The 16,335-nt window shown below is 50.1% G+C and overlaps 1 protein-coding gene across 2 annotated transcripts in view; it reads left to right on the top strand.

Moving 5' to 3' along the window:
- Positions 1 to 16,335, top strand: part of SRC (SRC proto-oncogene, non-receptor tyrosine kinase) — a 72,088-nt gene that overhangs the window by 1,253 nt on the left and 54,500 nt on the right. The gene's annotated exons all lie outside the window — the stretch shown is intronic.

Below are 16,335 nucleotides of genomic sequence, written 5' to 3'. Positions count from 1 at the left end.
GTGTTTATTTTGTGAAGACTGGGAAGCCGTTTATTACTTACCAGCCCTGTAACTTCTGCTTCTTCAGGTTGGTAGAACACCTATATAAAAAAGAAAGTAATACGCTAGGTTTTATAATTCAGACCATGTCTGTAGTAATCAGTTGCTGCCATGCTAACCACTGTAGTCCTAGGTACACAAGGTGGGGGAGGTAATATATTTATTGGACCAACTTCTGTTGGCGAAAGAGATAAGCTTTCGAGCTACACAGAGTCCTAGGTCCTTCTTCTGAAGCCAAACACCTGGGGTCAGAGCTGGCAAACTTCAATTGGCTTTTGTTGTTGTTGTTTTACTCCCCAGCTATCCTGGGAGTATGGGATGTGGGTGGTGCACATGTTCTGCTTTATCATTCTGAGACACTGTAAGAATTCCAGCTGTGATCTTGGTTTGCTTATTTGTACCTGCTGGAAGAAGATGTGTTAGTGGACCGAATGGAAGGGGCAGTCAGGAGGTGCTTAATACATCTTGGCACTGGCAAGGCGTGAGGTGCCTCTTCTGTTGGATGTTCCTGGTACTGTCTGGTGTCTACCAGCGAACTTCTGTATGGCTTTCTGCAAAAAACGAATGAGAACCTGCTCCTGTCTCTTCCTGTGGATCACTCCCTTGGCTCCCCCATTTCTTTCCCTCCCCATCCCAGAGTACTTGTGCAATGACTTACCCTAGCTCTGTTGGGGGTATTTTTACCTAGAGACCAGCAGATGTTAAGCCCTCCCAAATAGGTTTCCATTTTTATAAAACCTAGGGCTTTAGAAGCCCATTCTGTTAGTTTCTTGTCCTGTGGTGACTGCAGCCTATTCCCCCAAGGGCAGTCATTGGGAACCCAGAATTGTCTCACACAGTCTTTGTACTAGAATAGACTAGGAACAGCCACCCAGTAGTCTACATTCATAAAGAAACAAGATGGTCAGTGATTGTGGTGTGTGTGTGTGTGTGTGTTCTCCTTCCCCAAAAGAGGTGGCTAACTATTTTACCTGTTCCTCAAAACAGCTAAACGGCAGATGACCCACCAGACTGTGAAGGGTATTTTAGGTCATCCCAGAATGCAACAAATCCCTGGTAAAGTTTGCCTCTGCTGGCTTGAAGCAGGTAGCTGCTCTTGGCTCATGCGGCAAATGCTCACCTGGAGGTGTGTGGGTTGGCTTTCTTTTTGGGCAGGCCTGTCTGCTGCCAGTGAGTGTTAGCTTTCTGAATGCTCCCCGTCATGCTGGGCTTGTGTGAGAGAGCTGCAGGGTGGAGAACTCAACTTGGCTGCTGTGCTTGGAAGTCTCCAGGCTTCTAGCCCTGCTTGCTATGGGATCATGGGTGAGGCACTTTGTGCCACCTACAAAGTGCTGCTGGTGGGGGCGATAACAAACCTGACCTACACTAGTAAAACAACTTGAGAACCTCCAAGAAGTGCTGTCTAAGACCTTGCCTACACTGAGAAAGCATGCAAAGCTTGTTGGTGGTTCCCCCTTCTGCCTCCCCCCCGCACCACCAACACACACACCTGCCCCAGCGTTTCCAAGACTGGAAGCTGTAGTATGGACAGAATGCAGGCATGTCTTGCAGCTACTCTGTGAGCTAGATTAGGGGACATGATGGTGAAATGCCTGCATCCTGTCTACACCACAGCCTTCATGGTGGTCCATACCAGTGCAGGTAACCACTTACCAACTTCTTCAGTATAGAAGCAACCAAAGTTTTTTTTGTTTTTTTTAAATTTCTTTTCAAATACTGTATTGGAAAGCCATTCATGTCCTATCTGCCAAGCCTGGAGTTCCCCTTCAGCAGGTGATAGCTCTATAAATGTCTATGGCCCTCATTCATCAAAGCACTCAAGTACATTATGAAGTTCACCTTTGCTGAAGGGGGGCCCCCCAAAGCTGTATGGGATGTCTGATGATCCCAATGCCATTACCTGTGATTGGGGGAGGTGCAGAAGAAGACAACAAAGCAGTGGCAATTAAATATAAATATGTCATGTTTAAGTTTGGGGACTTGGTCCTGAGAATTGCTCAGCACCAACAACTTGTTAGTCAATGGGCCAGATCCTTAGCTGGTCTATAGTGACAGACTCACCAAGATCCCAAAAACAAGCAGGGCTAGAACCCTGGAGACATTGAAGTCAATGGAGCTATACCATTTTCACCATCTGAGGATCCAGCCTGATGAGAGTTTTGGCCGCTCTGCACTCAGGCCTTTAATGATTATGGATGTTAAACAAAAAGATGGCCTGAGCCAAACCGCTTTGAACTATGGGCGGTTGGAGTTGGAATCTGCTTCCAAGTTGTGAGCAAGGGAGGCAGGTAAGGGAATTTCTCTTGCAGTTCCACTTAGTCTGTGGCTGCTGCTGAAATAGTGGATCAGCCTGACATTTTAGGAGGCTGATTTGTGTGTGGCCATGTGCTGGACTTAAGAGAAAGATATGGTATGCCCTGCCCATGGATTGCCTTACACTAGGCAGGCACGGTGGGCTTGCAAAATTCCAGGGTGCTGTGCAGAATCAGGAGAGTTGCCTCAAAAGCAGCTCTAAAACTTGATGAGCTGCCCAGGTATGCTGGTGGTGGGGGCCCAGCAAGTACCTAGATACACACCTGGAGGTTAAAGTTTCTCTTTTGAGACCTGGAAAGGGGGTATGCAGTTAGAAATGACCAACGTGCATGGGAAGCGTGGCTGGTGAGACAAACCAGAGGAGCGGCTTCGTTAATTTCTGTAGCCTGGTTACACAGGAAGGGGTGTATGTTCAAAGGTCTAAGCGTGTGAAACGAAATCTGCGTTTAATAGGCACAGTCACCTCTCTTGTACTAAAGTGTGTGGTGGCCTTTGCTGGTGGACACGTGTTGAAATGTAATAGCATGTGAAAGTGATGCTGTTGTCGCTGCCACAGCAGCACTTGATGCCTGAAGCCTCGCTTGTTCCCAGGTGGGCCCGACCAGGCCTTAGTGGGCATTTGTCCACTTACCACAGTGGCTCCCCAGTTGGACTTGATTGAGCAGCCTCTGAATAGCAGAATGAAACCTGCTCCATGGCAGCTGGAGCTGGAGAAGCTGTGGCTGTTGCTGCCCGTTTGTGTATTGGCAGAAGTGTGGCTGGAGGGGGATGGCTGAGAGCTGCCCAGTCTCTGATGGCACTGTTTCTGGCGGGAGCTAGGGCTAATGATGGGATTAAGCCTGGTCTTTGAAGTCATTGGTAAAACTCTCTGAACATGATCTAGAATAGAACCACTGGGCCCAAGTCTCTCTTAACTACCCACAAATGCAAATAATGTTTTGAGTTTGGGGCGAACCATAGACTGAAGTGGACGACTTCGGTTCCTTAGTCTGCTTCCTCTGAGTGCTTAACACAAAAAGGCAGTGTCGTTTCTATAAAGGTCTGTATTTTTGGCATTCTGGGGATGTTTGAAAGCCTATCTAAAGCACTATTGTTTCCTGTACTGTCTGTCTTATGGCCTGATTTTTAACATGTTCCTTTTTATCTCATGGAACAATTTCCCATATGACCTCACTTCCTCAACATGCGGCGTCTCGTTTCATAGAATCCAGTTGGATATTCTTCCGATGCATTTCACTTACTCCGGTGCAGAACATCCCAGAGTGAAAAAAGTTCTTCCCCGCCCCGCCTTGCCCGTTTTGCCACCCCAACCTTCCCCTCCGTGCTCAGTGAAGAAAGCACATGAGGTACCTCCACCCAAGTTGCTGTGTTTTTGTTTGTTTTTAACAAGGAAGAGGCAGATTCATTTAAGTTGATGCTTGTAAATGAAATATGAGCTTAAATCACTTAACATGGAAATAACTATCTCTGCTAATGCTATTCATGCTGCTCTAGTTAAAATTGTCAATGTTTCCATTCCAATAAAGCCCTGTTTTCTGAGACTTTGGGTCATTTAGCTAAACAAAACAAAACAAAAATCCCTCCAGACTGAAATTTGCTAGCAAAAGTCTGCCTGGGAGCAACAATTTTAAAGCATGTGGTGCTATTTAAACCAAACTTTACAAAAATAATTACTCTTGTCTTTAATTTTTTTAAATGGCACAGAACCACAAAATAACTAGAAGCCTCCGAGCTCTCCCTAGAAGAGAAGAGTAAGCCTGGGGCACTGTAGTAAAATCACATGTAGATTTCTTTCTTTTGTGTGGGAGGGAGAAATTAGTTGAGATTCAACTCTGAAATGCAGCTGCATGTCATCTAGTTGCTGCTCTTCACCGCATTTTCCCAGGGGTTTTACCTAGATGCCCAGACCTACATCAAGGCCCTAATCCTGCAATAGGCAGAGCTCCATTACCTTCAGCTGAGACTGCACAGGCGCAGCCGATGTGGTGAAGATCTTATTTCAGGATCGGGCCTTTACTCTGTGCCGCAAACTGACTGGGCTGCAGATTCTAATGTTCAAAATGTGGTTTGAAAACACATTCTGGGAGGTATTTTGAGAGAGCATGGTCTGAGCACGAGGCTGGGAAACAGAAACTCCTGGGGTGTAAATCCAGCTCTGCCACCAAATTCCCTTGAGGCCATTTATAACCTATCTGCCCTCAGCTTCCCCATGAGTAATATGGGGATGATCCAGAGGCATGGTGAGACTTAATTCATTCATGTTTGTGAAGTGCTTTGCAGATAGAGGCTAAGGATGAATATCCCCTTTGGGAGAACCAGCTGGCCCGTGCTTGCTTCCTGTCTGGCTCTTGTTCCATTTGCCAAATCTCTTTAATTAAACCAGGCAGATTCCTGGCTCCCAGGGTGTGATGCTGCAAATGTTACTGTGTTGCTGGCATAGCGTAAAGCAGGGATGTGGCCACCCCATGTGGTGGGGCCAATGCAGTGAACTGTGATTCTAGAAAGAGAAAACCAGGTGTCCATTTTTATTGAGGCCTCTGCAGAATGGGGTCCCAATGCCCCAGGGAGCCAACCTGCTCAGCACCCTCAGCTTCCACTGAAGTCAATGGGAGCAGAGCCCCTAGTTGGGAGGGTCCCAGTGCCCTGCAGGATCAGGCATTTAGGTGACCAGCTATCCTGTGGAGGGACCTACAAAACATCGTGCTTGGGGAGACTTCTGCTCCAAACGGGAGTCTGGTTAAACTAATCCTGCATGCAGGACATTGGTGCTCCTTCCTCTTCACCACTGGTCTTGGGGAGCCTGAGACCTATCCCAAGTGAGTGGCCAGAAACTGAGGAAGCCTGGAACTGGAATAGCCGTCTGTGACGATTGTTTGAGGTTGTTTCTTCGGACCAGTTGAGGACGGGGTTGCTGTGGGGCAACAGCATATGGAGAAGAAACACAATGCCATAGAGCATCTGGAGGAGAAAACACTGGGTCTCCAATTTGAACCCCCCCCCCCTTGAAGTCTGAGGGTCTGAATGTCTCAGCTCAGATCTCCCTTGGTTTCATGACAAGATGCACTGAGAGAGCTGTAATTACCATTGCTCCTGTATGACCATCTTAGCCGACTAGTTCTTGCTGCTGTTCCCACTCTGGGATGAATTGGGGTAGGAGGCAGACGGAGATTCTGGGGCTTGAGGGATCCTGAATAGCTGTTCTAAATCCTAACTGAACTGAAGATGGGGCCCTGATGTTATTTTGAGGGGAGGGAAGATGTTCCTTTCCCTGGTGCCGTGTATGTTATGGGCACTCTCCAGGTTGGCTAGCTCCAGGGACTTGTTCAGTAAAGATTAGTCCAACTTGCCTCTATGCCCTAACCTTGCAGGTTACAGATTCCGTAATGTAAATGGTTCTCCCCAAGGCAAGTATGGTAGCTGGCTCCTGGTGTCCTGTCCAAGGGGAACTGCAAAGGAAAATGTCAGCTCTTCTCTCAATAAGAGGCATGCTAGTGCTCAGATATCCTTGTGGGAGGAGCTTGTTTTGGGGTTGACAAAGGTGAAAGTTCTGATCTCTTGTGATACTGAGTCTGTCTCCCGCTTAGGTTTTGCTGGGTCATTTTCTCTTCTTACTTGTGACTTCTGTTGTGCAATATTTACTCCCTGATTTTCCTCTAATACTGTAGGAAAATTCTGGAGGCTGGCTCTAAATTTCTCAGCCCTGTCTCATGTTTGACCTATTATGGTCTCATTTCCGTGACTGTAAACTTTACTGGCCCGAGGTTTGCTGTGCTGTGCAAACAAATGGGCGAAAACCTGACTGCACGCTACAGAAATAGCTTCCACACTGCATGTCTCCTTCTCAGCTTGTGGTTTCTCACTGACACTGCATGACTGCTGGTCTGTGGCTGGAATGTAGAAGCAATGAACTGAGGCAGCTGCAAATGAGTTTTACTTTGCATTTGTCAGACTCTGAAACTCTTGTGAATCAAAATGTGGGGAGTGCAGAAATGTGTCCTTGACGTCTGCAAACTGGAATCATTCTCCGTTCTGCTGTGCGTGGCTATGCCCTCTCCTCATGCAGGCCAGCATGAAACTGGGCCTGTACAACATGCATTAGAAGTGAAACCCATATGCCTCTGTCCCTGCCCTGCTTTATTCCTGTTCTCTCATGTTCAGCCCTGGGGTTTTCCTCCTTCCTCTGCAGCATGTGGCACAGGTGTAAATAGTGGATTCTGTGTAACTTGAAGTCTATAAACCATGATTTGAGGATTTCAGTAACTCAGCCAGAGGTTAGGGGTCTGTTATAGGAGTGGGTGGGCAAGGTTCTGTGGTCTGCAATGTGCAGAAGGTCAGACAAGATGATCATGATGGTCCCTTCTGACCTTAAAGTCTGAGTACTGGGTGCTTTGAGCCCTGGCTGGCTGTGTGTCAGGGAAATGCAACAGGAAAAACTCTAATAGGCAGGAAACCAATTGACTTTATAGAAACAGCTACAGCCCTTGAGCATTTGTCTGTTGTAGAATTCCTGCTGGTGGGCTTGAATCTCACTTCCCCCAGAAAATGATTGTAGGAAGATGGGACACTGAACCAGGAGACCTCGCTTCTAATTCCTGGCTATGTCACTGCTTGTGTTTGTGACTGTGGCCAAGTCACTTAACTTCACTTTGTGTCTCATTTCCCCATCTGTGAAATACGGCTAGTACCTGCCGTCTCAGAAGTACTTCGATGCCTACTGACGAAGCTCTAGAAATGCTTGGCATTGCATAGGGTGCTTCCATAACGTCTGTGCGGGGGGATGGAATCTGTTCTACTCATAAGACCTGGGACTACAGCAAAGAATGAGTGAGGGTGGATAGTGGTACTGAGGTGACTGGGGCTGGAACACAGCCATGTGCAGTGTTGTCCTCCTCTGCCTATTCCAGCCTTGCACCAGGATCCTCTGTGCAACCCTCTGACGCTGCAGAAGCCCTGGAAGCCTCTGATGGCAAATGACAGCCCCAAGCAAGTGAGACTGAGGGTTTCCTGTGGGTAAAGCCTGCTTGCTGCTTGTAGCCTTGTTCTGCTACACCTCTCTGGAGCCAATCTGATTTATATGGACAGGCTGCTTCTCCTCCTCCCACCTCTTCCCCCCAGCAGAGCCTCAGACCGGTTTGACCAGACAAAGGTCTGTACTGGTGGCTGATGTCCAGCCTGGAGGGGGCTGAGCGAGTGTGTGGGGCTAGGAGAGCCCTTGTAACCAGGATTAGGTTCATGCTCCAATGTCATGGGCAATTGAGTTCTAAAGCAGGCAGAGTGGAAATACAGGGCCCGGGAGGGGGCCCTCTCGCTGCCACTCTGGTTTGATAAATGTCTGATCGTTGGGTGAGATGAGCACAGGTGGTGCAGCTGCCAAGGCATGTGACTTCAGAGCAGTGCGTGGAGTCAAAGAAGAAGGCATGTCCTGGCAGAGGTCTAGAGGGGGCCGACTTGCTGAGCCTTGGGAGATGGGAAGAAGTAACGCTGGGGAAGCTCTGTGACCTCTTCCTATGGCAGGGGACCCTGCCGCATGAGTGAAATAGCTGTATGCTTCTCGGCCGGCTCCTGAGGTTCAGGGCGTGCATCTCCCAGGCTGTGCTGCCCGGCTGCCTCTCTGTAAAGTCTGGTGCAGATCTGGCACTGTTCTTGCTGCGGAGTTGGGTACTAACAGCCACGTAAGGAGGGCAGGTTTGACCCTGTTTGCAGTGGCTGAGCAGACGGCTCTGCGTTTGACACGCCTGCCTTTCATGTTGCACCCCTCCTCCCATTCCTGAGCCTTGGAGGGGATTGCCATAAGTTAGGCCCTTTCCTTAAGGAGAAATCCCCTTGATTGTGATGGGGATTGAGATTGACCCAATAGGGCTCTACAGAAATGAGCCAGAACCATCCTGTGGACTCTGAGAGGAAACTGGATCCCGATTATAGGCTGGCTTAAAAATCCTATGCCCTTGTATAGACTTCTCCATAAGGGTTCATTTTAACTGCACTTTAGCGGTCTGACTGGGAAGCCCCACTGGCGTTAATGTTTGTTGTAGGTATTTGAGAAACGCCAGTGAACGCTGCTCTTTGTCTGCCCTGCATCAAAACAGTCCTGGGTGCCCTTGTTCACCTTCAGCAGCGCTGGCGGCAAAGTGCTCTCATTAGAGCTCATCAGTGATACCAGGGCATAATCTAGGAGGGATGGGAATCTTAATGCATTCACAGCCCTCCCTCTGAGTGCTTGAGCAGCTCAACTCCTGGCCTGCCAGGAGCCATTGTCACTCAGCTGCAGACTGGTGGGGGGAACTGAGGCAGCAGTATTAACCCTTGGGAGACTGGCTGATATTGTGAGGTGTGCATGGGGGGAGGGAGTTTTCTCTCTTCAGAGAGCACAGTAGAGCTTCCAGGCTGTGGAGAGTGGCTGCAGAGGACGTGCATGGTGCTGCACAGAGATCAAAGAGCCAGTCCCGGCCCTGCGGTGCCTGCTTTGCCATAGCAAACAGGATGGGCGGTGGGCCTTCTCCTTGCACGGCTTCATGGGTCAGCAGGGGTTTTTTGGAAGCCCAAGAGGTGCAGGTGTGGCTGTGCTGGGCACAAAGGACACCGTGAACGAAGGCAGCAGAAATGGAAGGAGACACAATGGAGGGAGTGGTCTAACAAACTCCTCACCCATGCTGGTGCCCTGTTAGCCAGTGAGCGTGCCACAGCATGTCCCGATTAGTGCAGAAAGCCGTAAATACCGGGACTGTCAGGGAGAGAGGCCATGTCTGTAGCCTGTCACTGCAACTCTCATCACCCCACAGGTTCCAGCATGTTGCCAGCCCCTATGTAGCAAGCTGCTGCCATTGCTAGTTTGATGAAAGCTGTCCTGGTTAAGTGATGTTCACTTCACTCAGAGAAACCCTCCCCTCTCTTCAGTTCCAGGCAGCCCTGTGCTGCTGGAACCTCTGGATCCCCTGTAGGTCCTGCCACAGCATCTACTGGCTGACTCATGGCTGTGGCTGGCATGGTAGTCCTGAGTGTCTTGCATTTGGGAAATGCATAGAGCTGTCCTATCTTGGAGGAGGGATGGGGTGGAAAAGAAACGAACTCTCAGCTTTTCCGACTGTCTCTTACTCTGAGGTTGGCCTGGTCATGCTCTGGTACAGCCTTCGCTGCCTTCTTGCCTCCCAAGGCTCTCTAAGCCAGAGCAGCTCTGAGGAATCTGATGCAACCAGGATGTTGATTTGCTCATGATCTGCTAGAGATGCAGGTGCTGGTGGGCCAGGATGGCCTATGCACCTGAGCTTGTGCTGTCTCGGTAACAAACAATTCACCACCAGGGCAGGAAAGCTAGCTCAGACAAGTCCATCTGTGCTATTGTTGCAATATATGAAAAGATCTCTCCCTGATACAGAGTCTGAGGGAGTAAATACTGCACATGTGGGGAAATACAGGCAATAAACACGATGCAAAACAGAGACTAGAGGCCCCAGCTAAGATCAGGTCTTCTATGCTTGGTGCTGTACAAATACATATGTGACAATCCCAAAGAGCGAACTGTCCAAATCAACAAGACAAGCAACGTAGAAGCAGCATCTGAGAAAGGCTGAAGGTTGCACAGCTGGCTGGTGGCAGTACTGGGAATAAAACTTGGGTCTCCTTGCCCTACCCACTGGCTCATGCTGCTCCTCAAGTTGATTTCACTAGCTCCAGCCTTGAAACAGGCAATCATTGTGTTGTCTGTGTTGTAATGTTACCTCCATACTACCATGAGATCAGGGGCAAGATGTTCACTTTTACCCAGCCACTTGCATGCCTGGAACCCCCTTGAAGACTGCAGCCAGGGGATTCTTGGCTTATGTAGTTTGGTACACAAACACCCAGTGGTGCTGGAACAATTTGTACAGTGGGGGTGCTGAGAGCCATTGAACCAAACTGTAAACTCTGTATTTTTCCAGTCAGGGGATGCGGCAATACCCCTAGTTCCAGCACCCCTGCAAACACCTAGATCTGATTCCCTTTCTCTCTCTCTCTGCATGTACAATATTGATTTGAAACTGGCTGGTTTATGCCTGTGTACCACTGCCCTGTACTGGTCTGAACTGGATATGCGAAGCTCTACCATAGACCTCACACTACCACCAGCTAGTGGAGATTCTCCTCCTCGTTTCAGTGGCAGAGGCCTGTCCTCTTGAAGCAGGAGGATCTGTATTCTCTCTGCTATCACTATGCAAAGAGTCAGTGGCCACTTAAGGGTACTAGGTGGTCTCTGTGCTGCACTGCATTGCCATTCAAATCTGTACTGCATCCATATCAGTTGCCAGAATTGTCTGTTAGTTACACTTGGGTATGATATTGGCTCCTCTGATGCGTTCTGGAGGCTAGGGATGTATAGGATAGAAGAGACACTGAAGAATCAGGCACTAGATGTAGATAAGAACGGCCACAGTGGGTCAGACGAGACCAATGGTCCATCTAGAGCCCAGTTTTGCCCAGGGTAAGGGGCAATATTGGCAGCTTGCCAGGGCCTAGAACCAAATGCAGCCATCCCATTCTTAGGGTGGTGATGTGGCCCATGGAGATGCAACACTATAGCTTGACCTGAGCAACCTAGCAACTGGAGTCTGATTTCTAGGCGGAGTGGAGTGGATTTCTGTTCCTGAGGCAGAAACTTCCTTCCAGTGCTAACTAGTTCCCAGCTGTAGGAGAGAAGCAAATTCCACTTGCAGCTGCTTCGACAGAGCTGAGACCCACATGCTGGCAAGCTCTCTCCCAGAGCTAGTGACAGGAACCCACAGGGGAAACATCTGCTTTCAGTCTGAGATGCCTCCCTACACCTGAGAGCTGTGGAGAGCACACACTCTGAATGAGGGCGGAAGTGACTCAGCTACGGTATTACCCGTGGGCAGCCAAAGTGCTGCTCTCTACCTGTTCGAGCAGAGGGGAAGCGCCAAGAGGGAATGACACACCAGAGATCATTGGAGCCACTTCGTATTCTTGAAAGCCTTGTGCCAGAGCAAGGATACCAGCTCAGCCAGGCAGGAGAATCCTTTGAGGGGGAGGAAGAACCCGGCCATGTCACTGCCCAAGCATTTCCATACCAGAAACCAGCTGGGCCAGTCTGACAAGGAGAGGAACTCCTGCAGGCTTCAAAATCCTCTGCTGGCAACTCCAGCTCTTAGAGGCATGCATGCAGAGATGGGGGAGCACACACATCACAAGTGTGCTGATTCCTTATGGAAGGGCCCCATCGAATTTAAAAGGGATTAAGACAATAGGGATCTATAGAACTTACTCTTCAAAACCTGATAGCGGAGATAAAGATGATCCCAAAAGGACATATGGTTATTAGCTATTCCATTCTATAGGGAAGTTGTTCTCGGAGCACTCTATCCTCTGTGTCATGTGGGTTTAATGCAAGTCACGTCTCTATTTGCCTCTCCTGCTGTGTGGTCTTGGCCCAGATAAGTGACCTCGCTGCCTCAGTTTCCCTCTCTGTATAAGGATTACAAGGCCACCCATCAGCAGAAAGCACTCAAAGAATCTCAAAGGTGCTGCGCTGCATTCGCCATTAGCAGGTGACCGATCCAAATAGAGGTCACCGCAGAGACAGGCGACTTCTGAACCCTACCAGATTCCCCACTAGGGCGTGGAGAAGGTTTTCTGTTCATAGGGTCAAGATCTCGCATCGCAGATGCCAACTAGCAGGAATCAAAGGGAGCTCTGAGCAGCTTTGTGCTGACATGAGCAGAGAGAGCGCGAGAGCGGGCTCCAAACAGGAGTGATACACCTTGTCGCTGGCGGCCGCGGGGTGAGGAAGGGCGAGTCACCAGCGGAAATACAACACGAGGGCAAGAGAACACTGCTAGAGGCGCAGGAATGGGTGCAGCAGCACAGCTGCTCCCCACAGCAAACCGAAGTGAAACAGAAGGTGCCGGCTGCCAAGCAGGGCTAGTCAGCAAAGTGTCCCTCTGTGCATTGAGAGCTTTAATTTACCACTGACAGTCGAGCTCCATTTGCCTATGCAGCAGGTCAAGGTGAGCTCCAAGGGTGGATCCATTCCTGACCCGGCTCTCAGCAGCACCTCGCAGGCCCCTCCAGCCTTTCTGACCCTGACTCCTGAGAGGGGAAGAGAGAAAGCGGATTCGGGGGTGGGGGGAGGGGAATCAAGCATTGGACTCTTCTGAGGCTGGAGCAAAGGGAGAAATGAATTTGTGCACAGGGCTCTAGCAAAGAGAACCATGAAATGCCCAAGGAGCAAGCGGCTAAATTGCTTTTGCACTAAAGAGCACAGGCCCCGTGGATCCTCCCTGTAGATTCCATGGGCTTTGGGGGAGGGGGAATATTGTTTGTTCAACTAGGGCTTTGGTCACCCAGCGGGATCCCCATGGAAACGGGTGGGGGCCGAAGGGAATCGGGTGCCATAGCGATGGGTGTGGCATAAAAGCCTAATGGAAAGAATGGAGTGAACCTCGAAAGACCCCAGGTTCAGGGATGGCTGGAGCTTCGAGGTGGCATTCTGTGAGGGAGCGTAGTCCAGTGTTCGGAGCACAAGGCCGGGGCATGGAGAGTCGGGCTTCTTGTTCCAACGCTGCTGCTGGCTCAGTATGGTCCATGGTGAGTCTCTACAGGTGCTCAGCCCGGTCCTAAGCCAGGCCACAAACCTCTTCCCCCATCTGTGAAAGGAGGATGGTGCTGTATTCACCTGCCTCACAGAAGGGCTGCGAAGACAGTTTGTTTGCGAAGGGCTTTAAACATGCAGCATGCTAGAAGTACATGGGACTTATTTATTTCTGCTGGCTAAGCATCAACTTGCTAGTGGAGACGCCCTCTTCAAGGAAGGGGCTAGCTTGCTCCATTAGGGCTCTTCCATCTCTTAATGACTCTGACTTGCTGGAAGTGAGCTGGTCAGAATTTTCCTGGGGTGCAACTGCACGGGGTGAGCTCACCATGCTGCTTTTGGTTGGCTTGCCAGGCCAGGCGAACGGGCTTGTGCGCTAGTCTCTCAGCCTTCCTGAGAGTGAGTGTAAATGAGGCTGTGCCAAGCCTGCTGGATGGGGGTTCCCTTAGGGGGTGGAGGAGGAGTTATGGGAACCCTTGCCAAGAAAGCAGCAATGATGGCTACCATTAATGGGGGAGAGGGGATCTCTAAGGTGGCATGAGTGAAATCTGGGTTTAGCTGAGCTGTGCACCTTAATAGCGTTATGGCCTGCCTTTCAATTCTGTATTCCAGCTCAGAGATCAAAGCCCGCATGCTGGGAGGAGGGGAAGGACAGAGTGGGTCCCTCCCCCCCTTTTCTTTTAATCTTCTGCAGTAAACAAGGGGAAAGAAAGCCCTATTGTCCAGCCCTTCAGCGAGAGGAGATGCTCCAGATTGCTCACAGCAGGATTCCTCCACAGAGCTTGTCTATGAGGGCCTCAAAATATCAAGTGCAGCCTTCAAGGAGCTCTTTCCTGCCCTCTGAATGCATTCCACTCAACAAAAGCTTCATTAAAATGAAAGGGGAGGGATAAGAAGGCTTGAACTGGTGAATTAGAGAGAAGCTGGTCTGCCTGCACGGAGTAAATGAGGTCACTTTTTACCAGCGCCAGAGAGTTACACTCGTGTGTCGGATCAAGGTGATTCAGGGTTTGATTTCAATGTGTGGCTGGCTGCTATAAGCTCTCGGGCTTCGCAGTTCACACAGCTCCCTGGGAGAAGCAAGGGGGCAGAAGAGGTCTCTGCAATTGAACACCCTTCCTAGGGAGGGAATATTGTTACAGTAGCACCAAGAGGCACTAACTGGGGATCGGAACCCCCTTGTGTCTGTACAGTACCTAGCACAGAACAAAAAGACCGTTTCTGCCCCCAAAGAGCTGACAGCCTGTGCCTAAGACGAGACAGCACCTGGATACAGATGGGGGGAGCACTAGAGTGCAGTGAGATGATTGTTATGCTAATCATCATCAGTGGACACCAGCAAAAATGATGTGGGTTGCATTGAATGGAGTTATTCTCTTGGCTTTTCACACACGTGTGAGATTCTTGCTTGGCATACTAGTGCCGCTGGCAGAGAAGGGACTTCCATGGCCAGAAACTGAAAGTGCTTCTGTTTTATTTTGAAATCCCCAGGCCTGGTGGTGCAGCTGACTGAGCTGCAGTGCACACTTTCCTGTGCTGTCTTGCTTGCAGGCGGCCCCCTGACCTGAAGGACTGGGGAAGTGGCAGGAAGGAAAGGTCCCTGGATCTTGCATAACCCCATTTTGGCTGGTGAAGTTTGGGGGGGTAGGGGGTGTCTGCTCTGGGCTGGGCTGAGATGACTGAACTCACTTTGCTTGGAACTTGCATCTGGATTTGCTCCCCAGCCCTCTCCCCAATTCAGGTGAATGTCTGTGACCTCACTCAAGCATGTAAAATACAGTCACAACTCATTGGGGCTTCAGCAGTTTCCCCATGTGCCATGAGGACCAGTATTCAACTCAAAGCTTGCACTGATGTTCTTCTTTCCTCTCTCGACCTTGAGTGGACAGACTTTCTAAAGGTGCCCTGGGCGTGGTTCCAGAGCCTGCTGATGGGCATGTTTACACAAGGGCTGGGAAAGCTGATGGGCCTGCTGGTGGAAAGTGCCAAAACCTGGGTCTGCTATCTGTGCCACTTCTCCTCTCTGGGGAGAGGGGGATGGGGCGCCTCATCAAGGAAGTGTGCTCTGTCTGGTGTGAATGGTGACCAGGAGATTCCTTCTTCTAAAACAGCTGTTCTCAGACTATGGGGTGGGCCTCTCAAGGCAGGCACTGGAATGTGTCCAGGGAGGTATAAGGTGTATGCATGGTTTTGTTTTGTTTTTTTTAGGAGCTCTGGGTGTCCGGGGTTTATACAGAAGGACTTTGCACACCTGGGAGGCCAGGATAAATGGGACAGCCAGAGCCCCACCGTCCCTCACCGGGAGGTGGAGGGGCTTCGGGTATCTGCCCCAGGGTGGCAGCAGCAGCGCAGAAGTAAGGGTGGCAATGGGGCGCTGGCATGGCACTGCCTTCAGAGCTGGGTGGGGGTATATGTACTTTGGGGGGAGGGGCTGAATGACTGCAGACACAGGGGAGCCCGATCAAATAAGCGTGAGAACCACTTTTCTAAAGGGAACAGAGTGCCAAAATCTGAGTCCTGAGATCTGTGGTTTTCTCTTTGAACAGGTGCTGGGAGGGCTCCCTCCCCAGACACAACCCATCTGTGCACCTTAGCCCTGCCCTATAAGGACTGCCTAGGGGAGAGGAAAGCCCCAAATCCAGAACCTAGCCTACCTGTGGCCTCTAACCCTGCCAACAAGAGTGCCCATTGGTATCTGAGAAAGAGGGGTGTCCTGTGTGCGGTGTGGACTACTCCTGGACTGCCCTAAGGACTCAGCTGCTCAGAATCTCAACAGTGCTGCAGTTCCCTAGGCCAAGGCTTGCAAGGACATCCTTGGAAGGCTGTCCACTGCAGCTCTTGCACTGGGGGAATCCTTGCCTAGCCAGATCAGAGACTTTCGAGCCCACTGATGCTTCTCTAGCTCTTTCACCTAATGTGACAGGGTTGGAACTTGAAGCAGAGGTGAGACACCTCCTCTGTCCAAATCACCACCAACTGGGTATTAAAATCTCAGTTACAAAGGCTCTTAATGCCATCTGCCCTCAACCCTCCACTCAGGCACTAGACTAATGACCTGCAGTAACCAACATGTCATTGGGGCTAAAGGTCCCAGGTCACATTTCCTGCTTTTCCTCTAGGTTTGTGTGTGTTTTCCAGTCACACTCTTGTTCTTCCTGGAAAGCTTGTGGCACCCTTGGCATTACTGGCATGCACCATCTGCTTGAGGTGTGACAGGAGCTGGGTAAGCCCTGGAGGAGTGAAGACATGGGGAATGGGAGCTCATTATTAGGAAGGCAAAAACTGGGGAAAGGAAATGGCTAGAAGAGAAACAAGAACAAAATGGAGGTTTTTCTAAACATAGCTACATATTAGAGGATCCTGAGTGCAGCGCCCACTGCTTTTCATCTGGCGTCTGTGCTCTC

The sequence above is a fragment of the Natator depressus genome, chromosome 13, assembly GCF_965152275.1.
Source record: "Natator depressus isolate rNatDep1 chromosome 13, rNatDep2.hap1, whole genome shotgun sequence".
NCBI lineage: Eukaryota > Metazoa > Chordata > Testudines > Cheloniidae > Natator > Natator depressus.
Note: the sequence above shows the minus strand (reverse complement) of the source record. Positions and strands in the feature narration are given on the sequence as shown.